Genomic DNA, 13,043 nt, shown 5'->3' with positions numbered 1-13,043 from the left:
CATCCGCCCACAGGATTGGTTTGCAGCCTTCAACCTGAAGGACGCGTACTTTCATGTCTCCATACTTCCCCGACACAGGCCGTTTCTCCGCTTTGTGTTCGAGGGGTGGGCATATCAGTACAAAGTCTCACCGTTCGGGCTTTCTCTCTCTCTCCCTGTGTCTTCACGAAAGTTGCGGAGGGCGCACTGCAGCCCCTGAGAGAGAGAGAGAGCGGTGTTTGCGTTTTGGCGTATTGGCTCATAATAGCTCAGTTTCGTCAGATGCTGTGCACACACATAAATCGTGTACTTAAACACCTCGCTCGTCTCGGTCTTCAGGTCAACTGGGGAAAGAGTAAACTTTGCCCCGTGCAGAGGATCTCTTTTCTCGGAATATAACGGGATTTGGTCGATTTAATAACACGTCTCATAGAAGCGCGTGTTCAGTCAATTCTGACTTGCCTAAACATTTAAAGGCAGGGTTGCGGTTCCACTAAAATAATTAAAAAAACTTCTGGGGCATATGGCAGTAGCTGCGGCTTGTGACACCGCTCGGGCTGCTCCATGTGAGACAGCTTCAGTGTTGGCTTTATGACCGAGTCCCGAGGAGAGCGTGGTTCACCGGCTTTCAAAGTATTATAATTACATCGAGATGCCGTCACACTTTCACCCCGTGGTCAGACCCAGCGTTTCTCAGGGTGTGGATGCCACTGAGATAGGTCTCCAGGCATGCTATTGTTGGCAAAAATGTCTCTACAACGGGGTGGGGAGCTACGTACGGCGGGCTCGTCGCTTCGGGGGTCTGGTCGACATTCCAGCGACATTGGCATAAATTGCCTCGAGCTGTGCACGGTATATCTTGCGCTCGTCCGTTTCATCAACGTGATTCGATGCTTAAGATGTATTAGTGCGCACCGACAAAACTGCGGCTGTAGCGTATATCTATCGCCAAGGCGGTCTGCGCTCTCGTCACCTGTCGCATCTCGCCCGTCTCTCCTCTTCTGGAGTCAGAAGTATCTGAGGTCTCTTCGTGCCATTCACATATCGGGGTCGCTGAACACAGCGGCAGACGCGCTCTCATGAGCAGCGCGCCCCGGCGAGTGGCGGCTCCACCCCCGGTCGGTTCAGCTGATTTGGAAATGTTTCGGCAGAGCAGTTAGATCTGTTTGCTTCTTCAGAGACAACCCATTGTCGCCTGTTTTATTCATTATCCGAGGGAACACTCGGCGTGAATGCACTGGCACACAGCTGGCCGCGGGGTTTCCCCCCAGTAAGCTTTATTGCGCAGACACTGTGCAGGTCAGGGAGGACGAGGAGCGCATTCTATTAGTTCACTATGAAACATTTGACGCTCCTCGCATTGGCTTCTATTAAAAGGATAGGGGATCTTCATGCATTTTCGGTCAACGATTCGTGCCTTCAGTTCGGGCCGGCTGAATCCAGCGTTACACTGAGACCCCGGCCGGGCTACGTGCCTAAAATTCCCACCACTCCCTTTAGAGATCAGGTGGTGAATTTACAAGCGCTGCCTTTGGAGGAGGCAGACCCAGCCATGGCTTTGTTATGTCCTGTTCGTGCACTACGTGTGTATGTGGATCCTACTCAAAGCTTTCGGACCTCAGAACAGCTCTTTGTCTGCTACGGTGGTCAGCAGAAAGGGAAAGCTGTCACTAAACAGAGGATGTCTCATTGGATTGTAGACACAATCGCCCTGGCTTATGAGAAACAGGGCATTCCTTGCCCTTTTGGTTTGAGAGCCCATTCAACCAGAAGCGTGGCTTCATCTTGGGCTTTGGCTCGTGGTTCCTCACTTGCAGATATTTGTAGAGCTGCTGGCTGGGCGACACCTAATACGTTCACTAGATTTTACAGTGTTCGTGTTGAGCCGGTATCCTCTCGAGTTCTCTCAGATCAGTGAGAACATCGAGGAACGGCTCCTGTGTCGGCTTGGTGCCTTTCTTTTTGGTGCTGCACGACCGCACCATTATGGAAGGCAGTTAAGGCAAAAACGTTACAAAAAACTGTTTTTTGTCTCCTCCACCGCTTTGTTGGCCGATGTTGCGGAGCATCGGCTGCCAGCCTCTCACTAGATGTATCCTTAAGAACCTGGGTGAGGCTAGCGCCCACATTGCGCCCCCTAGTGGTTGGTTTCTTTGTGAGTATTTCCGTGGAAAGTTCTGATTTACCACGTTTCCCTTAGCGGAGTTCATTCCGCGCCTCTCTAGTGTACTAAGAGAGAGTGTTTTTTATATAGACCTCATGTCTTTTTATCCATCACCTTAGTGGTAGACCCCTAGAGGGTTTTCTTTCCGCAGCGATCTTAGTCCCGCCTGACGAGTTCGCTTCCCAGTTCGCCTAGTCACTATCGTGGGTTAAGGAACAAGTAGTGACCGGCCTCTGCTTCAACCCCATTTCCGTTCCCTTAAAGAGGAGAGTCGGAGGGTTTATGCAGGCACTGGAAGGGTCAGCTTCAGTGGCGCTTTGGTAGGGATTCCCAATTCGTCGGTCACGACGTGACGTCGTAGTGACCGACTGAAAGGGAACGTCTCGGTTACATATGTAACCCTCGTTCCCTGAAGGAAGGGAACGGAGACGTCACGTCCCGTCGCCACAGTTTGCTGTTCCACTGCTGATATCGTCCGGACCCTTTCCTTCTGTCCAGCTTTCTCAGCAAAAAATAGCTGATTTGATAACTGCACCTGCCGCTCATTAAATACCTGTGCGGCGGGGCGGCGCCGGCAGATGCAATTATCTGCATGCCAAGTTCATTGGCATTTTAAAGGTTTCTCGAAGCAGATAGGTCACCCGCGAAGCGGTTCCCAATTCGTCGGTCACGACGTGACGTCTCCGTTCCCTTCCTTCAGGGAACGAGGGTTACATATGTAACCGAGACGTTTTAGTATATTTTTATATTGCTACATGGCAAACAAGTTACCAGTAGGTTCAGTAGATTCTCAGAAAACAAATGAGACCCAGCATTCATGATATGCACGCTCTTAAGGCTGTGCAATTGGGCAATTAGTTGAATTAGTTGAAAGGGGTGTGTTCAAAAAAATAGCAGTGTGGCATTCAATCACTGAGGTCATCAATTTTGTGAAGAAACAGGTGTGAATCAGGTGGCCCCTATTTAAGGATGAAGCTAACACTTGTTGAACATGCATTTGAAAGCTGAGGAAAATGGGTCGTTCAAGACATTGTTCAGAAGAACAGCGTACTTTGATTAAAAAGTTTATTGGAGAGGGGAAAACCTATAAAGAGGTGCAAAAAATGATAGGCTGTTCAGCTAAAATGATCTCCAATGCCTTAAAATGGAGAGCAAAACCAGAGAGACGTGGAAGAAAACGGAAGACAACCATCAAAATGGATAGAAGAATAACCAGAATGGCAAAGGCTCAGCCAATGATCACCTCCAGGATGATCAAAGACAGTCTGGAGTTACCTGTAAGTACTGTGACAGTTAGAAGACGTCTGTGTGAAGCTAATCTATTTTCAAGAATCCCCCGCAAAGTCCCTCTGTTAAAAAAGGCATGTGCAGAAGAGGTTACAATTTGCCAAAGAACACATCAACTGGCCTAAAGAGAAATGGAGGAACATTTTGTGGACTGATGAGAGTAAAATTGTTCTTTTTGGGTCCAAGGGCCACAGGCAGTTTGTGAGACGACCCCCAAACTCTGAATTCAAGCCACAGTACACAGTGAAGACAGTGAAGCATGGAGGTGCAAGCATCATGATATGGGCATGTTTCTCCTACTATGGTGTTGGGCCAATTTTCGCATACCAGGGATCATGGATCAGTTTGCATATGTTAAAATACTTGAAGAGGTCATGTTGCCCTATGCTGAAGAGGACATGCCCTTGAAATGGTTGTTTCAACAAGACAATGACCCAAAACACACTAGTAAACGGGCAAAGTCTTGGTTCCAAACCAACAAAATTAATGTTATGGAGTGGCCAGCCCAATCTCCAGACCTTAATCCAATTGAGAACTTGTGGGGTGATATCAAAAATGCTGTTTCTGAAGCAAAACCAAGAAATGTGAATGAATTGTGGAATGTTGATAAAGAATCATGGAGTGGAATAACAGCTGAGAGGTGCCACAAGTTGGTTGAATCCATGCCACACAGATGTCAAGCAGTTTTAAAAAACTGTGGTCATACAACTAAATATTAGTTTAGTGATTCACAGGATTGCTAAATCCCAGAAAAAAAAAAGTTTGTACAAAATAGTTTTGAGTTTGTACAGTCAAAGGTAGACACTGCTATTTTTTGAACACACCCCTTTCAACTAATTGCCCAATTGCACAGCCTTAAGAGCGTGCATATCATGAATGCTGGGTCTTGTTTGTTTTCTGAGAATCTACTGAACCTACTGGTAACTTGTTTGCCACGTAGCAATAAAAAATATACTAAAAACCTTGATTATTCTGGTTAGTCACATTGTACCTCTATTATTTTGAACAAGACTGTATGTATATATTGGGTTTGCCTACCAGTTTACTAGTGGGGGGGGGGGAAGGTACATCTTTTAGATTCTTACAATAATACATAAGACAATCTGATTTTGCTGCTAGTATAAAACAGAGGTAGGATGACCTGAAGGCGCAAAATGCTGTCAGATGATTCTACTAAATTAAAACATTTACTTAAGTACTGAAAACTGAATCACACATTCTCCCTCACACACACCTGAAGTAAATAATGTGCTTTAATTTTGACACGCGACCATCCCCCACATCTCACACAGAGCAGCAGCAGCCAGGAAGACATCATCTCCCTTGCTTGATTTATTTTTTAAAAGGAAAAGAAACCACAGACACTCTATTCAAAAAAACTTTGTGCTATTGTTATGCGTGTAACCTGAACAGCAGTTCAATGTTTTTTTTTACCAAAAAGCTCACCGTCACCAGGTCTCCAACATGTTCAAAAACTTGTAACATGAACTGAATACATCCATAAATTACCACATTTGCAGATGGCTAGGGTCTTGAAAAAGGCATCTATTCAAATATTAACATCACAAAAAAAACACTGTTTGGTGGATAAAAATTCCAATGAAAAAAACAGAACTAGCTTGTTAACATACATCATACCATTTCAAGCAGTAAATCTACAGTGGACAAGTGAAGCAAGACTGACAACATATTTTCAATCAGTCTTTTTCTGTAAGGCAAAATATTGCTAATATTTACATATGAATATGAGTAACATGCTTGATTATGAAACCTAATAATGACCTTGCATTCTTAAGGCTGAAGGTTTTTCTAACTTCTTTTAAATGACATACACAAACACACATTTCCCAAAGTTGTGTCCAATTACAACCTCCATGCACAACACACACCATTTGCAAAAAAAAGAAATCCAAAGTTTCAGTTGTGGTAGATATTGCCCGCCAGAAAATGGAGTGAAAGGTTAACCAGTAAAACCTTAAATCTATGTCATAACAATGAACAGACACGTATGTTAAACTCTGAAGCTCTCTCCTTTTCCATCAATGTATCGAATGCTGATTTTAAATCAGACAAATATGACCTGTGGGCCGGATAAAGATGATTGGAGGCAGTGTCGGCGCCACGAGCGGGCCCTAGGGGGCATGGCCCGGCCACTTGAGTCACTGTGCCCCCTTACTTCACAAAATAATAATGAACTTAATAATTTAAAAAATGTGCTGCAAATAAATTTGGTTATACAATGGATACTGATTAAAATTAGGAGTATAATTAATAAAAAAAATAATAATAATTAAAATACTAACCCACAATGCAATGCTAACATAGTCAGCAAGTTACATACACGCAGCCACTACATTTGAACAATACAAATTCTTAAAGCTATCCCCAGTGTTTTGTCTGCACTGAAAGTTACTGTCACGTTCGGGGTCTCAATCGCCATGCGTTAGAACTCATTCTTTATCTAAATAATGTACCCTTGTAGGCTAAGTCTCGGCATTTGAGCAAGACGAAGACATTTTAAAAGGACCCTCTTAAAAAGTTTTTAAAAGTCCTCTCGTCGCCTGCAGCTCTTCTAAAGGTAAAATGCATAGTTCATTCTGGTGTTAGATACGTCAGTGACATTGTTTTCTTTTGCTGTTATTTGGTTATATACTGGTCTTTATGATTTGCGTGAGTTTTTCAGTATTGCACTTTAGCGTCATGATAAGTTATAGTTTTTTTATAGTGAGGGATTTATTTGCGACAACAAATTGGCCAGCTGTAATAATCCCGCTTATTTCACGACTAGTTGCTATACGAGTAAATATATAGACATAACATTTAGATTTTATGTCTTTTATTAGCTTGTTTTTAAGAAATACAAACCTTCTGGGAACACGTACGTTTCGAAAATGGGTGAAAGCCAGACGCATTAAAACAAGTTAAAAGTCAAAAGACGAACATTCGGTTTAATAAATGTAAATACAATCTCATATACGTTATTAATTATGAATATTTATTCTGTATAATTTGAAGGTGTTAAACTCCCTGTTAACGTGACTCGCACGCAGCACTGGGTGAGGCTGTGTTTCAGGCGGTTGTTCAAGGAATAAAATACCTTTGAATATTGCGACTGGCCAATCAGTACCAAGCATTTTACAGTGCCATGTAGTAATAATAATAATAATAATAATAATAATAATAATTATATACTACTACTAATAATAAAATAATAAGTTGAATGAGGTGCCCCCCCAGTGAAACATGAGGCCCCCTCATTCTGTATTCTCTGGCGCCGACCCTGATTGGAGGGCCGCATTAGGCCCGTGGGCTGCCAGTTGACTAGCTCTGATCTATATCTATACTATCTAACATGAATTTACACATGAGAGGAGATTTTGCTTTATTTGACTGAACTTCATGCCTTTAATGAGGAAATGTTTATAGTAAAGCAAACAATTTGTATATGCATAAAACCATTTGGAACTGCGCACATTTCAACTCATCCAACAGCTAAATGTGCATAGTGGGATAATGGCCTGCACTCAACATGATAAGGTCTTTGGGTAAATAAAAGCTCAGACACCTGATAACGTCTCGGTTACGTATGTAACCCCTTGTTCCCTGAAGGAAGGGAACGGAGACGTCACGTCGTGACCGACGAATTGGGAACTCGCTTAGAGAGACCAATCTGCTTCGTACTCTACTAAAACGCCAATGAACTTGGCATTGAGATATTTGCATAATGCTGGCGCCGCCCCGCCAGGTGCGTATAAGCCACAGGTGCAAATATGGAAATTAGCTTCATTTTGCTGAGAAAGCCGGAAAGTGTGACCGGCCGATAAACAGCAGGGAGCAGCCCTGTGGCGACGGGACGTGACGTCTCCGTTCCATTCCTTCAGGGAACGAGGGTTACATACGTAACCGAGACGTTCCCTTTCAGTCGGTCACTATGACGTCACGTCGTGACCGACGAATTGGGAATCCCTACCAAAACGCCACTGAGGGCTGACCTCTTCCAGTGTCTGCGTAAAGCCCTCCGGTTCCACTTAAGGATAAGGAGAATTAGGTTTTAAGGCAGAAGGCCGGGCACTAGATGTTCCTTTAACCCCACAGTAGTGCCAGCGACTGGGAAGCGCCCTATCTGAGCGGTATAGGGATGCTGCGGAAGCCACCGCCCCGTTAAGGGCTATTGGTGGGCGAAAGTCAACCGTAGTTGAGGTATAAATGACAGCCGTGGCTGTGTAAGCAAAGCATTGCTCTGCTGAGGGAAACGTGGGCTAGTAGGATTAACCCCACGGAAAAATACTCACAAAGGAACCCGGTGGGACGCAATGTGGATGCCAGAGCCAAACACAGGTTCGCGAGGATGCAGCTAGTGAGAGGCTGGCAGCGGATGCTCCGCAACATCAGGCTGCCAAGGCAGCGGAGGAAGGCAAAACAAATTATTACGCGTTTTTGCCTTGTTGGCCTTCCATACTGAGCTCAGTTTGGAGCAGCAGTCGGAGGCTGCAAGCTGACCTGCGAGCCTGTTCTCTGTGCTTCCCCTAACGAGGAAAGGGCACAAGAGGAGACAGGCTCGACACGAAGACTAAAATCTAATGAACGTATTAGGTGTCGCCCAACCAGCAGCTCTGCAGATGTCTGTTAGCGAGGAACCACGAGCGAGTGCCCAAAATGAGGCAACACTTCTAGTAGAGTGAGTAAATAGACACGGAATGCTCTGCAGATTATAAGCAAGGGCGATAATAACAACTATCCAATGAGACATCCTCTGCTTAGTGACAGCTTTCCTTCTCTGCTGACCACCGAACAAACAAAGAGCTGATCTGAGGTCCTGAGGCTTTGTGTGCGATCCACGTAGAGGCGTAACGCTCGTACGGGATAATAATAAAGCCTTGGGTTGGGTCTGCCTCCTCCGGGGGCAGCGCTTGCAAGCTCACCACCTGATCTCTGAAGGGAGTGGTGGGAACTTTGGGCACGTAGCCTGATCTGGGTCTCAGTGAGACAGCAGGACCAAACTGAAGGCACGAATCGTCAACAGAGAATGCATGTAAATCTCTTACCCTCTTCACGGAGGCCAATGCTAGCAGGGTCTGAGTTTTCATTGATAAAAACTTCAGACTCGCAGACTGCAAAGGATCGAACGGGGGACCTGTAGGGCTTCAGCACCATGGACAGGTCTCAGGAGGAATAGAGGGAGGGCGCGAGGGGTTTAGCCTGCGAGCGCCTCTTAAAATCTAATAACCAAATCATGCTGGCCAACTGATCTGCCGTTAATAAGTGAGTGATGAGCAGAAATAGCGGCGATATCAACTTTAAAGGCGGAGGGACAGCCTACCATCTAACCTATGTTGAAGATATAAAAGTACAATGTTAAGCATTCTCAGGGGTCCTCGCGTTGAGAAGAGCACCAGGTGACGAAAAAGGGTTTCATTTAAGCGCGTAAGCCCGTCTTGTGGACGGTGCTCGTACCGCGTTGAAGGTGTTAGATACCGCTTGCGATAAATCACCTAAACCTTGCGCGCGCTCAACGACCATACATGGAAATCCCATAGGTCGGGGCGCAGTGCCATAATGTGCCCCTTCCTTGAGAAAGAAAGTCTTTCCTCAGGGGAATTCGCCAGGGAGGGGCTGTCGCGAGGAGCATTAACTCTGAAAACCAATTCCTGGTCGTCCATTACGGGGTGACTAATAAAAGGCTCTCCTCGTCCTGCCTGACTTTGCACAGTGTCTGTGCGATTAAGCTCACTGGAGTGAATGCGTATTTGCGCATTCCCCCGTGGCCAGCAGTGTGTCAGCGCATCCACGCCGAGGCTGTCCTCGGTTAGTGAATAAAACAGGCGACAGTGGGTATCGTCCGGTGACGCAAATAGATCTTTCTGCGCATGACCGAACTTATTCCAAATTAGCTGGACCGTCTGGGGGTGGAGTCACCATTCTCCGGGGTGCGCAGCTCGGGAAAGCGCGTCTGCCGCTGTATTGAGCGTACCCGGAATGTGAATGGCACGAAGGGACCTCAGATGCTTCTGACTCCAAAGGAGGAGATGACGAGCGAGATGCGACAGGTGACGAGAGCGCAAAAACCGCCTTAACGGTAAATAACGCAACAGTCGCAATGTTGTCGGTGTCGGCTAATACATCCTTCCCTCGCATCTCCATATCGGAGCGTACAAGTCCCAGATATACCGTGCACCGCTCGCGGCAGTTGGGGTGCTATGCACACCCCTGAGACTGCAAGCCCGTCATACGTGGCTGCTCATCCCATGCTGGGGGCATCGCATGTGCTACAGAATGCCAGGAGACCCGACTCAGAGGCATATCTTGCTATCAGAAATGCTGGGTCTGCCACGGGGTAAAATAGAAATGACACGCAGGTGTAATGGTTACACGGTGTATGCCATTGCGCCACGCTCTCCTCGAGACTCGATCGTAAAACCAATTCTGAAGCGGTCTCATATGAAGCAGCTCGAGCAGTGTCACGCCGCAGCTCCTGCCATATGTCCAGGAGCTTCTGAAATTGTTTCAGAGGGACCGCGTACTTCCCTCGAATTAAACCGAGACAAGTCAGAACTGACTGGTTGCGCGCTCTTGTAAAACACGCCAATTAGTCGATCGAGTCTATTTCCATACTGAGAAAAGGATCCTCTGCACGGGGCAAAGTTGCTCTTTTCCCAGTTGACCTGATGACTTAACGAGCGAGATGCTGAAGCATTAAATCTCTGTGTTCGCGCACGTCTGCCAAGAATGAGCTATAATAAGTTGACGTAAATATAAGCAGAATGCGAACAACGCTCTCTCTCTCTGAGATTTTAATGCCGTGACTAGCACTTTCATGGAGACACGGGGAGAGAGAGACAGCTCGAATGGTGTACTTAGTATTAGTATGTCCACTCCATGAACGCAGAGCGAAAAACGGTCTAAGGCGAGGGGAGATGGACACATGAAGTACACGTCTACAGGTCTATGCTGCAAACTGATCTGAATATTGAAATACGAGCCTCGGCGTATCATCCTAAAGGATCACATTTGTAGAGCCGGTGCGTAAATAAATCGGTCGTAACCCACCGCGTATTTTGGGTACTGTGAGATAAGGCTGGAAAAACCCTATCATCATTCTCGGTAAGAGTGACCAGCTCGAAACGTCCTTCGCCAGCAAGACATCGACTTTTGCACGCAGTACATGTGCATCGGACGCTTTCACTATAGTGAAACGAATGTCCGAGAATTTGGGGGAGTGCCGGTAATTGTATTTCGTAACCGAGGCGGATAGTGCGTAAACCCCAACGAGACGGGCTGGGAACTGAAGCGAAGCATCCAGGGACCGTACGAGGAGAATTAACGACACTACCGAAGTACCCGCGGTGGGGCAGCGAAGCGAGACAGGTAGGACTGCCAGTGCGTCTGCTGTGACAGCATAAACATCTACAGTATGTGTGTGTGTGAGACACTGACCTGAGCCCGCTGAGGGTGACCGTATTCTGGCGTACCTCAGGGATCAGTTCTAGGCCCTATCCTATTCTCGTTATATATGTTACCTCTAGGAGACATTATCAGGAAACATAACATAAGTTTTCACTGCTATGCGGATGATACCCAGCTTTACATCTCGTCACATCCTAGCGAAACCCACCAGTTTGCTAAGCTAACAGACTGCATTAGTGATATTAGGGACTGGATGGCACATAACTTTCTTATGCTAAACTCCAATAAGACAGAGATACTTATTATTGAACCAAATCGCTCCAAACATAATATGTCAGATTACAAGTTGCCCATAGATGGCTGCACGGTGGTGCCATCTTCCACGGTTAAGAATTTAGGCGTAATGTTTGACAGCAATCTATCTTTCGATAGTCATATCTCCAACGTCTGCCGCACAGCATTTTTCCATCTTAGAAATATCTCAAAAATACGCCATATGCTGTCTGCATCAGATGCAGAAAAGCTTATCCATGCTTTTATGACCTCTAGATTAGACTATTGTAACTCGTTACTCGGGGGATGCCATGCAAATCAGGTAAACAAGCTACAGCTGGTTCAAAACGCCGCCGCAAGAGTGCTTACTCGATCTAAAAAGTATGACCACATTAGTCCAATTCTGGCATCTTTACACTGGCTACCAGTTAAATATCGCATACAATTTAAAATATTACTAATCACCTACAAAGCCTTAAATGGCCTAGCGCCCTCGTATATAAAAGAACTACTATCAGAATACAATCCACCACGTAAACTGCGATCACAAAATTCGGGTTACTTAATTATCCCTAGAATATCAAAAGTGTCTAAAGGTGGTAGATCCTTTTCCTACTTAGCCCCTAAGCTCTGGAATGATTTACCAAATAATGTTCGAGTATCAGACACAGTCGATCAATTTAAATCTAAACTTAAGACATTCTTCTTTAACAAAGCATTCACATAGAATGTCCAGTAAATGTACTTTTCCCGCAGTAGTTATTTTGTCTAGAACAAAGCACTCACATACCTCATACGGGTAATTTACTCTTGCCGCAATAGTTAGCCTGTCTGGAACCGAGCTGAATTAAACCACTATAATGTATGACACTTGCATTACATGCGAACGGCCCCTACGCTAATAGAATTCTGTTTTTGTCTCCCTGTCTCGTCCTCGACTCTGAGGACAATGAGACAAACAGACCCAGTTCCTGTTGCTGTGAAGGTCATCGCACCACTAATCAACTGGCTGTCCTTCAACGTGACGCCCAACCGATGCGCAACCAACGGCCACCGGCTGAACCAGTTTAATCCGCTTACACGCTTCCTATCCCTACCGTGTCTATATATTATAAATATAAATATTAATCTCTCCCTAGGGTTTTTTGTCCTTCTAGGATTTTTTCCCATTGGGTTTTCTCCTAGGGGGTTTTTTAGTCCCAGGGAGAGTCAGCCAACTTTGGCTTAACTTAGCACTTTACTGTATACGTTACATTATTAATATGCTCGCTTACACGGTTTTTTATCCTTAGCCGCTATATTCTACTTCTTATACTATGTATTGATTTTCAATGTTCTCCTCTACATCTACTCATGTAAAGCTGCTTTGCAACAATTAACAATTGTGAAAAGCGCTATATAAATAAAATTGAATTGAATTGAATTGAACTCCGATGAGGGTGCTGGTGGTCCTTAGTGGAGAGATCGGACTCCTCAGGACACCCGCTGGCGATAGAGGAGAGGTAGGGTGAGCAGGTGTACGCTCACGGCTCTCTCGATCCTCCGGAAACCTGGAGAGGAAAGAGGAATGCACTCTTATGTGTGGTTAAGTGGGTACCGGCTGGACAGCCGGTGGAACATATGCAAACCAAGGATTTTCCACCCGACCCTCTACCGGGGGAAGGAGCGAATCACTGTCTCCTGAAGAGTGATCCTCTGCCACTCCGGGTCGCCCGTCTCTGGCCACTTAAACTCCCGATTTTCACGGGAAGCGGCTAAGCGGGCGGGGCGAGCTGCTGACGGCCGGTTCCCCTGCGCTGCCGAGATGGGGTCCGAGGAGGGGAACGGAGGTGGCCGCCACAGGACGCCGACGGCGAGAGGCAGACTGAGGAACCGGCGTTGGTGGACCAGGGCAGCTCTCTTCCGCCGGGGCATGACCTAGGAGATCGCCTCAGTC

Source organism: Paramisgurnus dabryanus, chromosome 8 (assembly GCF_030506205.2).
Source record: "Paramisgurnus dabryanus chromosome 8, PD_genome_1.1, whole genome shotgun sequence".
Taxonomy (NCBI): domain Eukaryota; kingdom Metazoa; phylum Chordata; class Actinopteri; order Cypriniformes; family Cobitidae; genus Paramisgurnus; species Paramisgurnus dabryanus.
Note: the sequence above shows the minus strand (reverse complement) of the source record.